The sequence below is a fragment of the Rhinoraja longicauda genome, chromosome 8 (genome assembly GCF_053455715.1).
Source record: "Rhinoraja longicauda isolate Sanriku21f chromosome 8, sRhiLon1.1, whole genome shotgun sequence".
Taxonomy (NCBI): Eukaryota; Metazoa; Chordata; class Chondrichthyes; order Rajiformes; family Arhynchobatidae; genus Rhinoraja; species Rhinoraja longicauda.
In genome coordinates, this window is record NC_135960.1 from 14,843,408 (window position 1) to 14,855,526 (window position 12,119).

General features: G+C 39.3%; 1 long non-coding RNA gene across 1 annotated transcript in view; it reads right to left on the minus strand.

The window, feature by feature from the left end:
• Nucleotides 1–226: 226 nt before the first annotated feature.
• LOC144596202 (uncharacterized) overlaps nucleotides 227–12,119 on the minus strand; it is a 94,444-nt gene continuing 82,551 nt past the window's right edge. The window contains exons 2-3 of the long non-coding RNA XR_013547577.1: nucleotides 3,380–3,444; nucleotides 227–2,091 (exon numbers count right to left, since the gene is read on the minus strand). This is a non-coding gene — a long non-coding RNA (uncharacterized LOC144596202). The remainder of the gene's footprint in view (nucleotides 2,092–3,379; nucleotides 3,445–12,119) is intronic.

Genomic DNA, 12,119 nt, shown 5'->3' on the forward strand with positions numbered 1-12,119 from the left:
ATACCAAATGCCATTCAAACACTTTCTATGTATTAACTTTAACTGAATAGGCTGTTGTCTCCACAATTGAATGGCATTCTTCCTCATTCAATGTTTTATACAAATACTTGCTAACACTCAAATTGGTGTGCTACAGAGATACAATAACAAGACAATCACTCACGAACTGCTTTGCAAAGTAAGTTAATCATTTAATGCAAACGTGAATTCTTTGTGTATTTGCTTTCTTCAAGGATGTGAATCCAATTGCTTCATATTTAATTTTCATTGGAATATTATCCTCCACATGCTTTTATAGGAGATTCCACAAGATACAGATTAATTAACTGGTTTTCCAGTCTCCAGCACAACTTTATTATTTATCCATTTATTATTCCATTAACAACAGTTATATTCCATGCTTGAGAATTTACCCTTTTAAAATCTACAGCTGGGCTCTGTGAGATTGGTAAGGGTAATTTAAATATTAAGAATTAACGAGATTGAACCCCAGAATGATTGGGTTAACATATGATGGGCAATTGATGGCACTGGGCCTGTACTCACTGGAGTTTAGAAAGATGAGTGGGGACTTCATTGAAACTTACCAAATAGTGAAAGGATAGAGTGTTTCCACTAGTGGGTGAGTCTAGGACCAGAATAAAAGGACGTACCTTTTAGAAAGGAGGAATTTCTTTAGTCAGAGGGTGGTGAATCTATAGAATTCATTGCCACAGACGGCAGTGGAGACCAAATCATTGGGTATTTTTAAAGTGGACATTGATGGGTTCTTGATTAGTAAGGGTGTCAAAGATTATAGGGAGAAGGCAGGAGAATGGGGTTGAGAGAAGATAGACCAATCATGAATGAATGGCAGAGCAGATACAAATGGTCTAGTTTTCCTCATATGTGAACTTGTGAACTTATGAAAGCCTTGGTAAGTAAGAATGGCCTGATGCAATTGGGAATAGCTTTATTAAAAACTATATAATTTACACCTTACAAAATTAAAACTAATTATTTTGCCGCTTTGTCCAGTTCTGTTTAAATATAAGGGTTCATTCATTTAAGATGACGATACGGTTTTTTTCTTCTTATTTCTCAGGGAATAATGTTTCTTTGGAACTCTCCTCTTCAAAAACGATAGTAGAGCTCTTTCAAATTTTTTAAGGCAGAGGTGGATAGCTCATGATAAACTAGAGATGAAAAAGTAATCAATGGTAAACAGGATACAGAGTGTAAGTAGCCACAATTCAATTCTGACCTCGGGCGCGGTCTGTGTGGAGTTTGCATGTTCTCCCTGTGACTACAAGGGAGATCGTGTATCTGCAACTAGAGTGCAAACCAAGGAAAAAACACACAATTCACTGAAGTTCTTATCCCATGTGGTAGGATCCAGAGCAGAACAACCTAGGCTGCTTTAGATCTATCTGTTGGGAGTCATAAGAAAGCCATTTCAGGTCAAGCACCATCAGAACAGGAAAACAAAGAGAACAAGTGCATTCTAAGTTGCAAAAAATGGCAAGAACACATAAAAATTTAACATATTTAGAGTATTGCGTACACTTCTGTTTGTCCAATTACGGGAGGATGTGGAGGCTTTGGAGAGAATGTTTATCAGAATGTTGCTTGGATTGGAGGGTATTAGGTATAAGGAGAGATTGGACAGACTTGGATTGTTTTCTCTGGAGCGCTGGAGGCTGAGGGGAGATCTGATAGAAGTGTACACAATTAAGAGAGGCATGGGTAGGATAGATAACTAGAGGGCATAGCATTAAGGTGAAAGGGGCATAGTTTAAAGGGCAAGTGGTGGTGGATGCGTGGAATACGCTACCAGGGTGGTGGTGGAGGCAGATACAATAGTGAAGTTTAAGAGGCTTTTAGATAGGCACATGGATATGTTGGGAATGGAGGGGTATGTATCACGTGCAGGCAAATGAGATTAATTTAACTGGGCATCGTATTTGGCGCAGACAGACATTGTAGCCGAAGGGCCTGTTTCTGTGCTGTTCTTTTCAATGTTCTATAAACGTAAAGCAAAAAATATGCCGATGCTGGAAGTCTGAAGTTAAATCAAACAATGTTGGAAACACTCAGCAAACCAAGCAGCACCTGTAAAAGGAGAAGCAGAGATAATGTTTCAGGTTGAAGACACTGTGTTACAACTCTTTCTATCCTATTCCCAACATTACTAACTTAGTACATGTCAGTTTTAATGTGAGCCTTGGCCTGGAATATTTCACGATGTCAGAGAATCATATTCTGGACTTCCCCAACATCGGGAAGAATCTTTCCGCATCTAGCCTCTCCAACCCCTTAAGAATTTTATATGTTTCAATAAGATCCCCCCTTTTACTTTGTAGTTGCAACATTAGTTCTGGTTGATGGCAGCTAATCCATGATAACTTCGGTTAGAGAATATAGAGAATATAGAGAATATTGACTTCTCTAACTTGAAGTTATCTCTAACTTGAAGTTATCAAGGCTTATACTCGCTGGAATTTAGACGACTGAGGGGGGATCTTATTGAAACATATAAAATTCTTAAGGGGTTGGAGAGGCTAGATGCGGAAAGATTGTTCCCGATGTTGGGGAAGTCCAGAACCAGGGGTCACAGCTTAAGGATAAGGGGGAAGTCTTCTAGGACCGAGATGAGAAAACATTTCTTCACACAGAGAGTGGTGAGTCTGTGGAATTCTCTGCCACAGAAGGTAGTTGAGGCCAGTTCATTGGCTATATTTAAGAGGGAGTCAGATGTGGCCCTTGTGGCTAAAGGGATCAGGGGGTATGGAGAGAAGGCAGGTACGGGATACTGAGTTGGATGATCAGCCATGATCATATTGAATGGCGGTGCAGGCTCGAAGGACCGAATGGCCTACTCCTGCACCTATTTTCTATGTTTCTATGTTTCTAAGGCAAAAGCAGAGATTATTTGGTTCATCATGTCTGTGGCAACTCTTTTGAAACAGCCACCAATTAATCCATTTCCCCTGAGATTTCCCCATAACCTTGCAGGTTTGTCCCTTACAAGAATAAAGTCAATTTCCTTAGAAACGTAGTGATTGAATCTGCTTCCAGCATCTTTCATGTAACGCATTCTATCTTCGAACAAAACGTGTGTTTAAAATAAAACCTAATCTTCACAATTTCCCCCCTGGAACTTTTGCCAATTATTTTAAACCTGTTAATTCGGAGTACTGACCCTTTTGCCAGCGAACGTAGTACGATGACTATTTTAAATTACAATGTGACCGGATTTGATTTCATGTTATAAAAAGGTTTAAATCTGAAACCTGGGACCATCTGTGGCCTGGTGAACAGGCTGTGAAACATGACCCGGGGCAGCTGTGTAAACTACAATGTGTCTGCAGTGACCCGTGCAGCCTCGACATTCACCCACCTTGGGGGTGAACTCCTTCCATGTTGTTTCTCTCTTGCTTGGATAACCATGGCTTTCAAGAGGACCTGGGAATCAAGGGGAATAAAAGAGGCTTTTCAAAAGAGGAAAATGATATTGAAGTCCTTTTAAACCTCGATACGAGATTGTTATCCTCCACCGCAGGGCGGCACAGTGGCGCATGCTGCTGCCTCACAACTCCAGTGGTTCGGTTCAATCCTGACCCCCTACTGCTGTCTGCGTGGAGTTTTCATGTTCTTTTTAATCTCCCTGTGAACACTTCCTCTGGTGCTCCAGTTTTCTACCACTTCCAAATACTTGAGGATTGATAGGTTAATTTGGCGATGTATATTTAGAAGGATGAGAGGGGATCTTATAGAAACATATAAAATTATAAAAGGACTGGACAAGCTAGATGCAGGAAAGATGTTCCCAATGTTGGGCGAGTCCAGAACCAGGGGCCACAGTCTTAGAATAAAGGGGAGGCCATTTAAAACTGAGGTGAGAAAAAACGTTTTCACCCAGAGAGTAGTGAATTTGTGGAATTCTCTGCCACAGAGGGCAGTGGAAGCCAAATCACTGGATGGATTTACGAGAGAGTTAGATAGAGTTCTAGGGGCTAGTGGAATCAAGGGATATGGGGAGAAGGCAGGCACGGGCTATTGATTGGGGACGATCAGCCATGATCATAATGAATGGTGGTGCTGGCTCGAAGGGCCAAATGGCCTCCTCTTGCACCTAATTTCTATGTTTCTATGTTGCTCTAGGGTGCAGATGAGTAAGAGAATCAAGGTGGGGTGGGGGTGGGGATGGGGGAAGAGAATTGATGGGAATGTGGAGAGAATAAAATGAGATTACTGTAGAATTAGTCCAAATCAGTGTTTGATGGCTGCCATAGAATGGATGGGCCAAAGGGTCTGATTCTGTGCTTTACAACGTTATAACTTCTAATACAGACAAAAAATTGGGAGATTTGCTGCTATGCTAATATATATTATAATACTAATACAATAACATGATAAACATGTTGTTTTATATCAATAATATATATTAGCATAGTAGCCACTCTCTAAAATATCTGTTTGTCATTATATGGGATTATCCATTGAAACTCCAATATCTTTGGCTATATGAAGCAGTAAATATTTTTTAGTTACTCAGTTTTTTTCTAATTAATCATCTCTGATAATATATAGTCTGAAAACTTATAAATGAATATTGACATCAATGCCCAATGCACAAACAACAAATTCATCTGCCTATTATTTGGCGAATGTTCTCCATCTGCCAAGGTCATGGTTTTCACATGAATACCTAATTTAACTCTACTGTTGAATTGTGGAGCTGTAATAGGCCCAAAAGCCCATCAGCCATTCAAAAATATTAGGAATAAGTATTTGTATCAACCTTATTTTCCTACCTTTATCCTATGACCAAATTCTCGTAATGCCCAAGATTTTTAATAATGGCAGAGCACCCTCCATTGTCAGAGTGACGCCCAGCGCAATTTGGAGGAACAGCACCTCATATTTCGCTTGGGCAGCTTATACCCCAGCGGTATGAATATTGACTTCTCTAACTTGAAGTTACCCGTGCATTCCCTCTCTCTCCCCGTCCCTCCCCCTTCCCAGTTCTCCGACCAGTCTGACAGTCCCCGGTTACATTTCATCTCTGTTTCCTTTGTTGTCACCTTCTCCCAGCTAACAGCGATCTATTTTACATATTCTGCGACATTCATAGCATCTCTTTTGATGTCTCGTTTTCACACCTTGCCCTTCCTTATCTCTGTGTCTCCCTCTCCCCCGACTCTCAGTCTGAAGAAGGGTCATGACCCGAAACATCACTCATTCCTTCTGTCCAGAGTTGCTGCCTGTCCCGCTGAGTTACTCCAGCATTTTGTGTCTATCATACTGAGATATTATTAGACAAGGGGAAGGGTGATATATTTTTTGCTTTGGTTGACTGGGAACTAATGGGATGTACAGAATTGGAGTATATTCGGATAGCAGAGATTTGGAGCACATCACGCAGCAGACCACTGGAATAGTCGAACTGAAGGTAACGAAAGCAGCAAATTTGTATTGAACAGTGCGGCTTGATTCATTGATCAGTTGCAACACCTTGAATAATGGTTAGATTAGGCCATTATCCCTCCATTCATTACTCATTCCTTAATTTACTTTGTAGTTACAACATTAGTTCTGGTTGATGGCAGTTAATCCATGATAACTTCGGTAAGTAGGTAAAATTCTACATAACTGTGCCATCAACGTATCAGACCAAAAATCCATACTCTGTAGCTTGCAGAAACAGCATGAAAGGATTTAACCCCGCAATGTAAGGCAAGAACTCAATAAAGGATCCAAAAATCATGCATGGTTTTGTGACAATTTTCAAGCAGCACTGCTGGAATTTTTTTAATTCCAGTTGCAGTTATCCTACTAATGGTATCCCGATGGTTCAGTACCTGCTCACCAGATAATGTTTGCCATGATTCCTTCCAGCTGCCTGGAGCCCTGGTTCACTTGCTCCATTTTGACTCATCAGGGCTCTATTTCCCACATTTAGACTCACTGGGCCCCTTTTCCCACATTCCCTTTAAACTGGCCTGGCTCCCTATTCCACACTCTCCTTAAATTTACTGCATTCAATGGGAAATTTACTACAATACTGTACCATGTAACATATAAAAAAAGGTGACTTAAAAAAGTGTAGACACGAGAAACTGCAGATGCTGGAATCTTGAGAATGTGAGTCTTTAAAAAAAAAGTATATTGAGTGTTGGGTGATGCAACGGTGGAGTTGCTGCCTTACAGCGCCAGAGACCCGGGTTCGATCCTGACCTCATGTTATACGGTTTGTACATTCTTCCCATGGCCGTGTAGATTTTCTCCAGGTGCTCCGGTTTCTTCCCACACTCCAAAGACGTACAGGTTTGCAGGTTAATTGGCTTCTGTTAATTGCAGAACTGTCCCAAATGTGTGTAGGGTAGTGCTAGTGTATGGGGTGATTACTGGCTGGCACTGACAGTGGACCGAAGGGCCTGTTTTCACGTTGTATCTCTAAAGTCTGAAGGGTGTTAATAAGGAATAATGTCCAATAATTTAGAAAATCTGGAAAAATCTGAAAATGTCAAAAATATTCAGCAGGTCAGGTAGGATCTTTTGTGGAGAAAGTGAGTTAGCACTTCAGGCCAATGGGGTGGAAGTCCTTTTGTGAAGTTTAATGCTTCTGTGCACCATGTGTTGGAATTTTATACAGAATGTAGTTGTCAGAAATAATGAATTCCTTCATTGATTAATCACACAGTTTCAAAAATGTTTAAAAAACTAATGTAAACTTACACTGAGACTGCTGACACAGCACTGTGATATCAAACAGGTTGTATTGTATGTTTTCAAGTCACTTGCCCTCAATGGATGTATATGCATGCAAAACCTATCAATGATAGACCATTCACACAGAAATAGACCTTCATTGATTGGTTCTTTCTTAGCAATTGCCCAAACCCAGTCAAGCTCTGTAGCACCTTTATCCAAAGCTGTCTAGGTCTCTCACCACCATCACCACTCCTAATCTGCTCCACATTTGCTGTCCTTTGCCATTGTGTAAATTGCCGAAGAAACTTGCCAAATAGTGAAAGGCTTAGGTAGAGTGGATGTGGAGAGGATGCTCCTACTAGTGTGAGAGTGTAGGACCAGAGGGCACAGCCTCAGAATAAAAGGACATATCTTTAGAAAGGAGGTGAAGAGTAATTTCTTTAGTCAGAGGGTGTTGAATCTGTGGAATTCATTGCCACAGATGGTTCTGGAGGCCAATTCATTGGGCATTTTTAATGTGGAGATTGACACGTTGTTGATTAGTAAGGGTGTCAAAAGTTACAAGGAGAAAGAGGTTTGAGAGGGAGAGATAACTCAGCAGTGATTGAATGGCAGAGTGGACTCAATGGTCCGAATGGCCTAATTTTGCTCCTAAGTCTTATGAAAAAAGGCCTTTGCTCACAAGTGAAAAGGCCCACCCTGCTCTTGCCTACCCCAGTCTAACCCTGTACAACTAAAACAGTGCAGCTGTTTAAGTCTAAATAATCTCCAGACTATGGCCTCTCATTAGCATCTGTAAAAGTTAGACATAACTAAGATACAAAAGAGTGAAACCTGGGCAGCTTTGGAATAGCATAGGAAAGAACTGCTGATGTTGGTTTAAACCGAAGATAGACACAAAAAGCTGGAGTAACTCAGCGGGTCAGACAGACATGCTCCTTTGGAATAAAGTGGTGAAGAAAAAAGGTTGAGAGCAACTATGTGACAGCAGACTGTAGATCTCTTGATTTGCAAAAGCAGTTGTTTGAAAAATAGCCTTTAGCTTCAGGTGTGCATGCTCATTGCAAGATCTTAAATATGGAGTGTGAAATATCAGCTGCAACCCAGGGAACTAGATAAAGGTCAAGACAGTCGCTGAGACCAGAGATGTGGCCATGATAGCAAATTGTATTAAATATTCAATCAAAGACAAAAAGAGAAACTGATAGCATCAAAGATGTTTGGAGTAACTCAGTGGATCAGGCAGCATCCCTTGCGTTTTTGTCAACCCAAAACGTCACCTATCCATGTACTCCAGGGATGCTACCTGGTCCGCTGAGTTACTCCAGTACTTTGTCACTTTTGTTCGGTAAAACGGCATCTGCAGTTCCTTGTTTCAACATACAAGAGACAGCCTTCCTCATCCATGATGAATATTGAGTATTGTTTTCCACAGTTTAAAAAGGACCATCTAATCTACTTTAGAAGGATATATTCAGCACTCAATCTGGCACTTCAGTGTGAAGCCAATTCTTAACGTGCTTGTCAATCTACTCAGTTTTGACGATATTATTTTCAAAAGAACGATTTGATGAAGATGCTAGTGTAATTTAATAGATTTCGAGGTACCCTTCGGCCCACTTAGTCTGCGCTGACCAGCGATCCTCGCACACTAACACCAACCCACACAGACCAGGGACAATTTACAATTTTACTGAAGCCAATTAACCTCCAAACCTGTACGTATATGGAGTGTAGGAGGAAACCAAAGCACCCGGTGAAATCCCATCCAGGTCACGGGAGGAACCTACGAACTCCATATAGACAGCACCCGTGGTCAGGATCGAACCCGGGTCTCTGGCACTGTAAGGTAGCAACTTCACCTCTGCCCATTTTAATCATATATCTGTCAAAAGGTGATGCAAGAAAATGCTGACACTTTGATGGCAGACCATTTACTCTCTCCCAGCTCAAGGTAATAAAGAATTACAATAGAAAATTAAGGTACAATACCTTAAGGTATAATAAAGTATGAGCAAGCAGGTCATTCTTTGATATTCACTTATTTTTTTAATGTATATGTTAAACCTCTTACAACAAAGAGTTCTATAACAGTGGAGAGGAAAATGTCAGACGAAGCATTAATCATTTATATTTTCAGGCTTCATGATTTAATTTCAGGGAAGTGTTCTTAACTAAAAAAGGAAAGTAAAAGTATTGAATAATTGTTAACTTTATACTGATAATATTTTTGGAAAAGTGAAGTGTACATTTCATTGGCCACTCTGTGTTGCAGAATAATGGCATTGGTAAGGAATATCAATGTTGGAAAATGCTCCATTCAGAAAGCAATAATGTTATTTCCAATGCAATTGCCCTCACTGCAATGTTATTTCATGGTAAACCATCATAGCAGTGAATTGAGGAACATCTTTATGCCGTACAAAGGATAATGCCGCTCTGATGAATTCCTCTAATTGTTTCCACTGTGACCTGAAATTGTCTATTAGTCACAACCCATCGCTCCCATTCAGAGAGGAGAAATAAATATCGCAAAATACACACTCCAGTCACTTACAAGGAAATAAATTTAAATGTAAATTCACTTCCTTGATGCCACCACAACCTTTAGACCATTTGGGCTTTTTGTACTTACAAATTACAGACAAAACAACATTGATGTGTAGAAGACTGCTTTTCCTCAATAAAGTCAGTACTGATCAGTGAAGAATATTGAACAGCATGAGTTCACTGCGAAGCTTGGCTGTCAAAAGAAGCAGAAAAATATGTTGCATTTGCTGTCATACACAAGCACAACACCACAGGCACCTAAAATAGACACAAAGTGCTGGAGTAACTCAACGGGATAGGCAGTTTCGTGGTCCGAAACGTCACTCATTCCTTCTCTCCTGAGATACTGCCTGTCCTGCTGAGTTACTCCAGCACTTTGTGTCTATCTTTGCTTCATATCAGCATCTGCAGTTCCTTCCTACACCATGGACACGTAGTTCTACCAAGCAAACAACAGGATAGATGTGGAACTGTTGTTTCCCTGATGGAGGAGTTATGAGCCAGGGTTCACATTTTAGAAATAAGGAATTTGGCGATTCTGGACTGAGCTGAGAAAAAATCCCTTCATCCAGAGTGTTGAGAACCGTTGCAATTCTCTGGATGCTTAGCAATGTACTTAAGTCCAGACGCACAGCAAGTGTGATTAATTCTTAAATGTGCTCTGAAATGGCCTAGCTAATCACAGTTAGGAATGGATACGAATGCTAGCCTTTCTAATGCCACCCACTTCAAACATATGAATTTAATAAAGACAAGGATTTATCTATTGGCAAGATTACCTCACAGTTTTAGCTCAGCATTGACCTTGGGTAGATTTAGTCACTGGCAGTAAAAATTGGGTTGCTTTCAATTCTTGATTTGTTCTGAACAAATAACCATTGTCTACAATATTCCAAAGCATTGCGAATACAGATTCTGTTAATTTTTAAAAGAGAGGATTAAAAGATTACGGTTCAGTAAAATTTAAAATTGCATATTTGAGAGAATGATTATATGATTTGACTTCGACCATACAGCACAGTTTATCCAGTGCTTTCCTAATGGTTATCTATGTTCAGAGTCTCTTTCAAAGTCTTAATAGCAGGAGGTTGGAAATGACCCTAACTGTACGCTCAGGAATGGTGCATGAAAACATTGTGGTATATTTTTTTAAATGAAGAATCAAGGATGCTGGTTTACCAAAAAAGGCACAAAGTGCTGGAGTAACTCAGTGGGTCATTTCAGCTGTATAAACACAGCTGTAATTTCTACATGGTGAAACCAAAATGTATAAAACCGACCTTTAATAAAATCTGACAATGTACACTTTAACCACGTGATTTTTTCTACCACAAATCTCAAATTGTGGAGTACAGAGGCAAATATATAAATAATGGGTCTTTTTCCCAATACATCATTATTAAAAAATTTGAATAAGACAATTACATTGTGCTGGAAACTCATTTCAAGCACATACAATAAATGGGTTCATCTCAGGTCGCCTTAGTGCTTCCCCTGTCCTCAATCCCTTGCAACACATTTGGTACAGTAAATCTATCAAAACTTTCAAGCTGGTTAAGGCAGCCAGTACCATCAGAGACCCACACCACCCTGGCCACGCACTCATTTCACTCCTGCCATCGGGAAGAGGGTACAGGAGCCTGAAAACTGTAACGTCCATATTCAGGAACAGCTCTTCCCTACAGCCATCAGGCTATTAAACACTACACCTCCAATAAGCTCTGAACTACATAGCTTATTATTATTAATATTGCACTGTTATTTTGTTTTTTTAAATGTACATATGTGTGCATGTGTGTATACGGATGATAAATGATAAAACTCATAAGCATAATCAGAATTTGGCTTATGTAGAGTTATTTTATTGCAAAATTAATGTAATCTTTCTGGAACGAATTAGCCGAAGAGTTTGATAAATTCCTGCTTGAAAAATATCACAAAAAAGGCAAGAAAACACAGGGACATATCTGATATTTTTCTTTGTAAAAACAGATTTATTTATTTTTGCTTCATCTCATTATTTTGACAATACACCATGATCTACACTACTTAAAATACAGGATATGAAACAATGGGAATATTACATAAAAAACAGGAAAATAACCTGGAAGTTTGGAGAACTTCATTTTCACTACTGAGTGTTGTATTTTAGGAAACATCCATATATACATATGTGTGTGTGTGTATATATGTATATGTGGGTATGTTTTTATAGATATATATATGTATTCACACTGAACTTTTTTTCTCGTTTATTATATTGTTTACGGTATTCAATGTTTACATATTCTGTTGGCCTGCTGCAAATAAGAATTCCATTATTCTATCTGGGACATGACAATAAAACGCTCTTGACTCTTGACTCTTAACCTCTGCAGATGTTTACATGGAAACTATTACATCAAGAGGCACTTAGAGTTCAATTTGTACAGCGCTCCCTATAACTTTCAAACATGTTCTTAGCTAGATTCTTATCTAGCTATTCCCCGGAAAAAAATTACAGTTATTTTTGATGAATGGCTATTGTACATATTCATCACCAGACTGAGATTTGCATTTCCCTAGGCTGTTGTTATTTAGTGACACGATTGTAACATTATGTTTTATGACCATCTGAAGTTCCATCAGTTCTTAGAGTTATGAATTTTACTGTCCCTTCTCACTGGCAATCTATCTTTCTCTCATAATTTACTACAGCTATTTGATTGGATAAGATTTGTATTATGGGTACATAGTCTCTGTTCAAGCCCAATCTAAATATATGTCCTTATTAAATATTAAATATACTTCTCTATGTGTGCATAATTTTGAAGTGATGCTGTTTTGCAAGATTGGTTATAATAAATCAAGTTACTTGAATGATTGAATAGCAT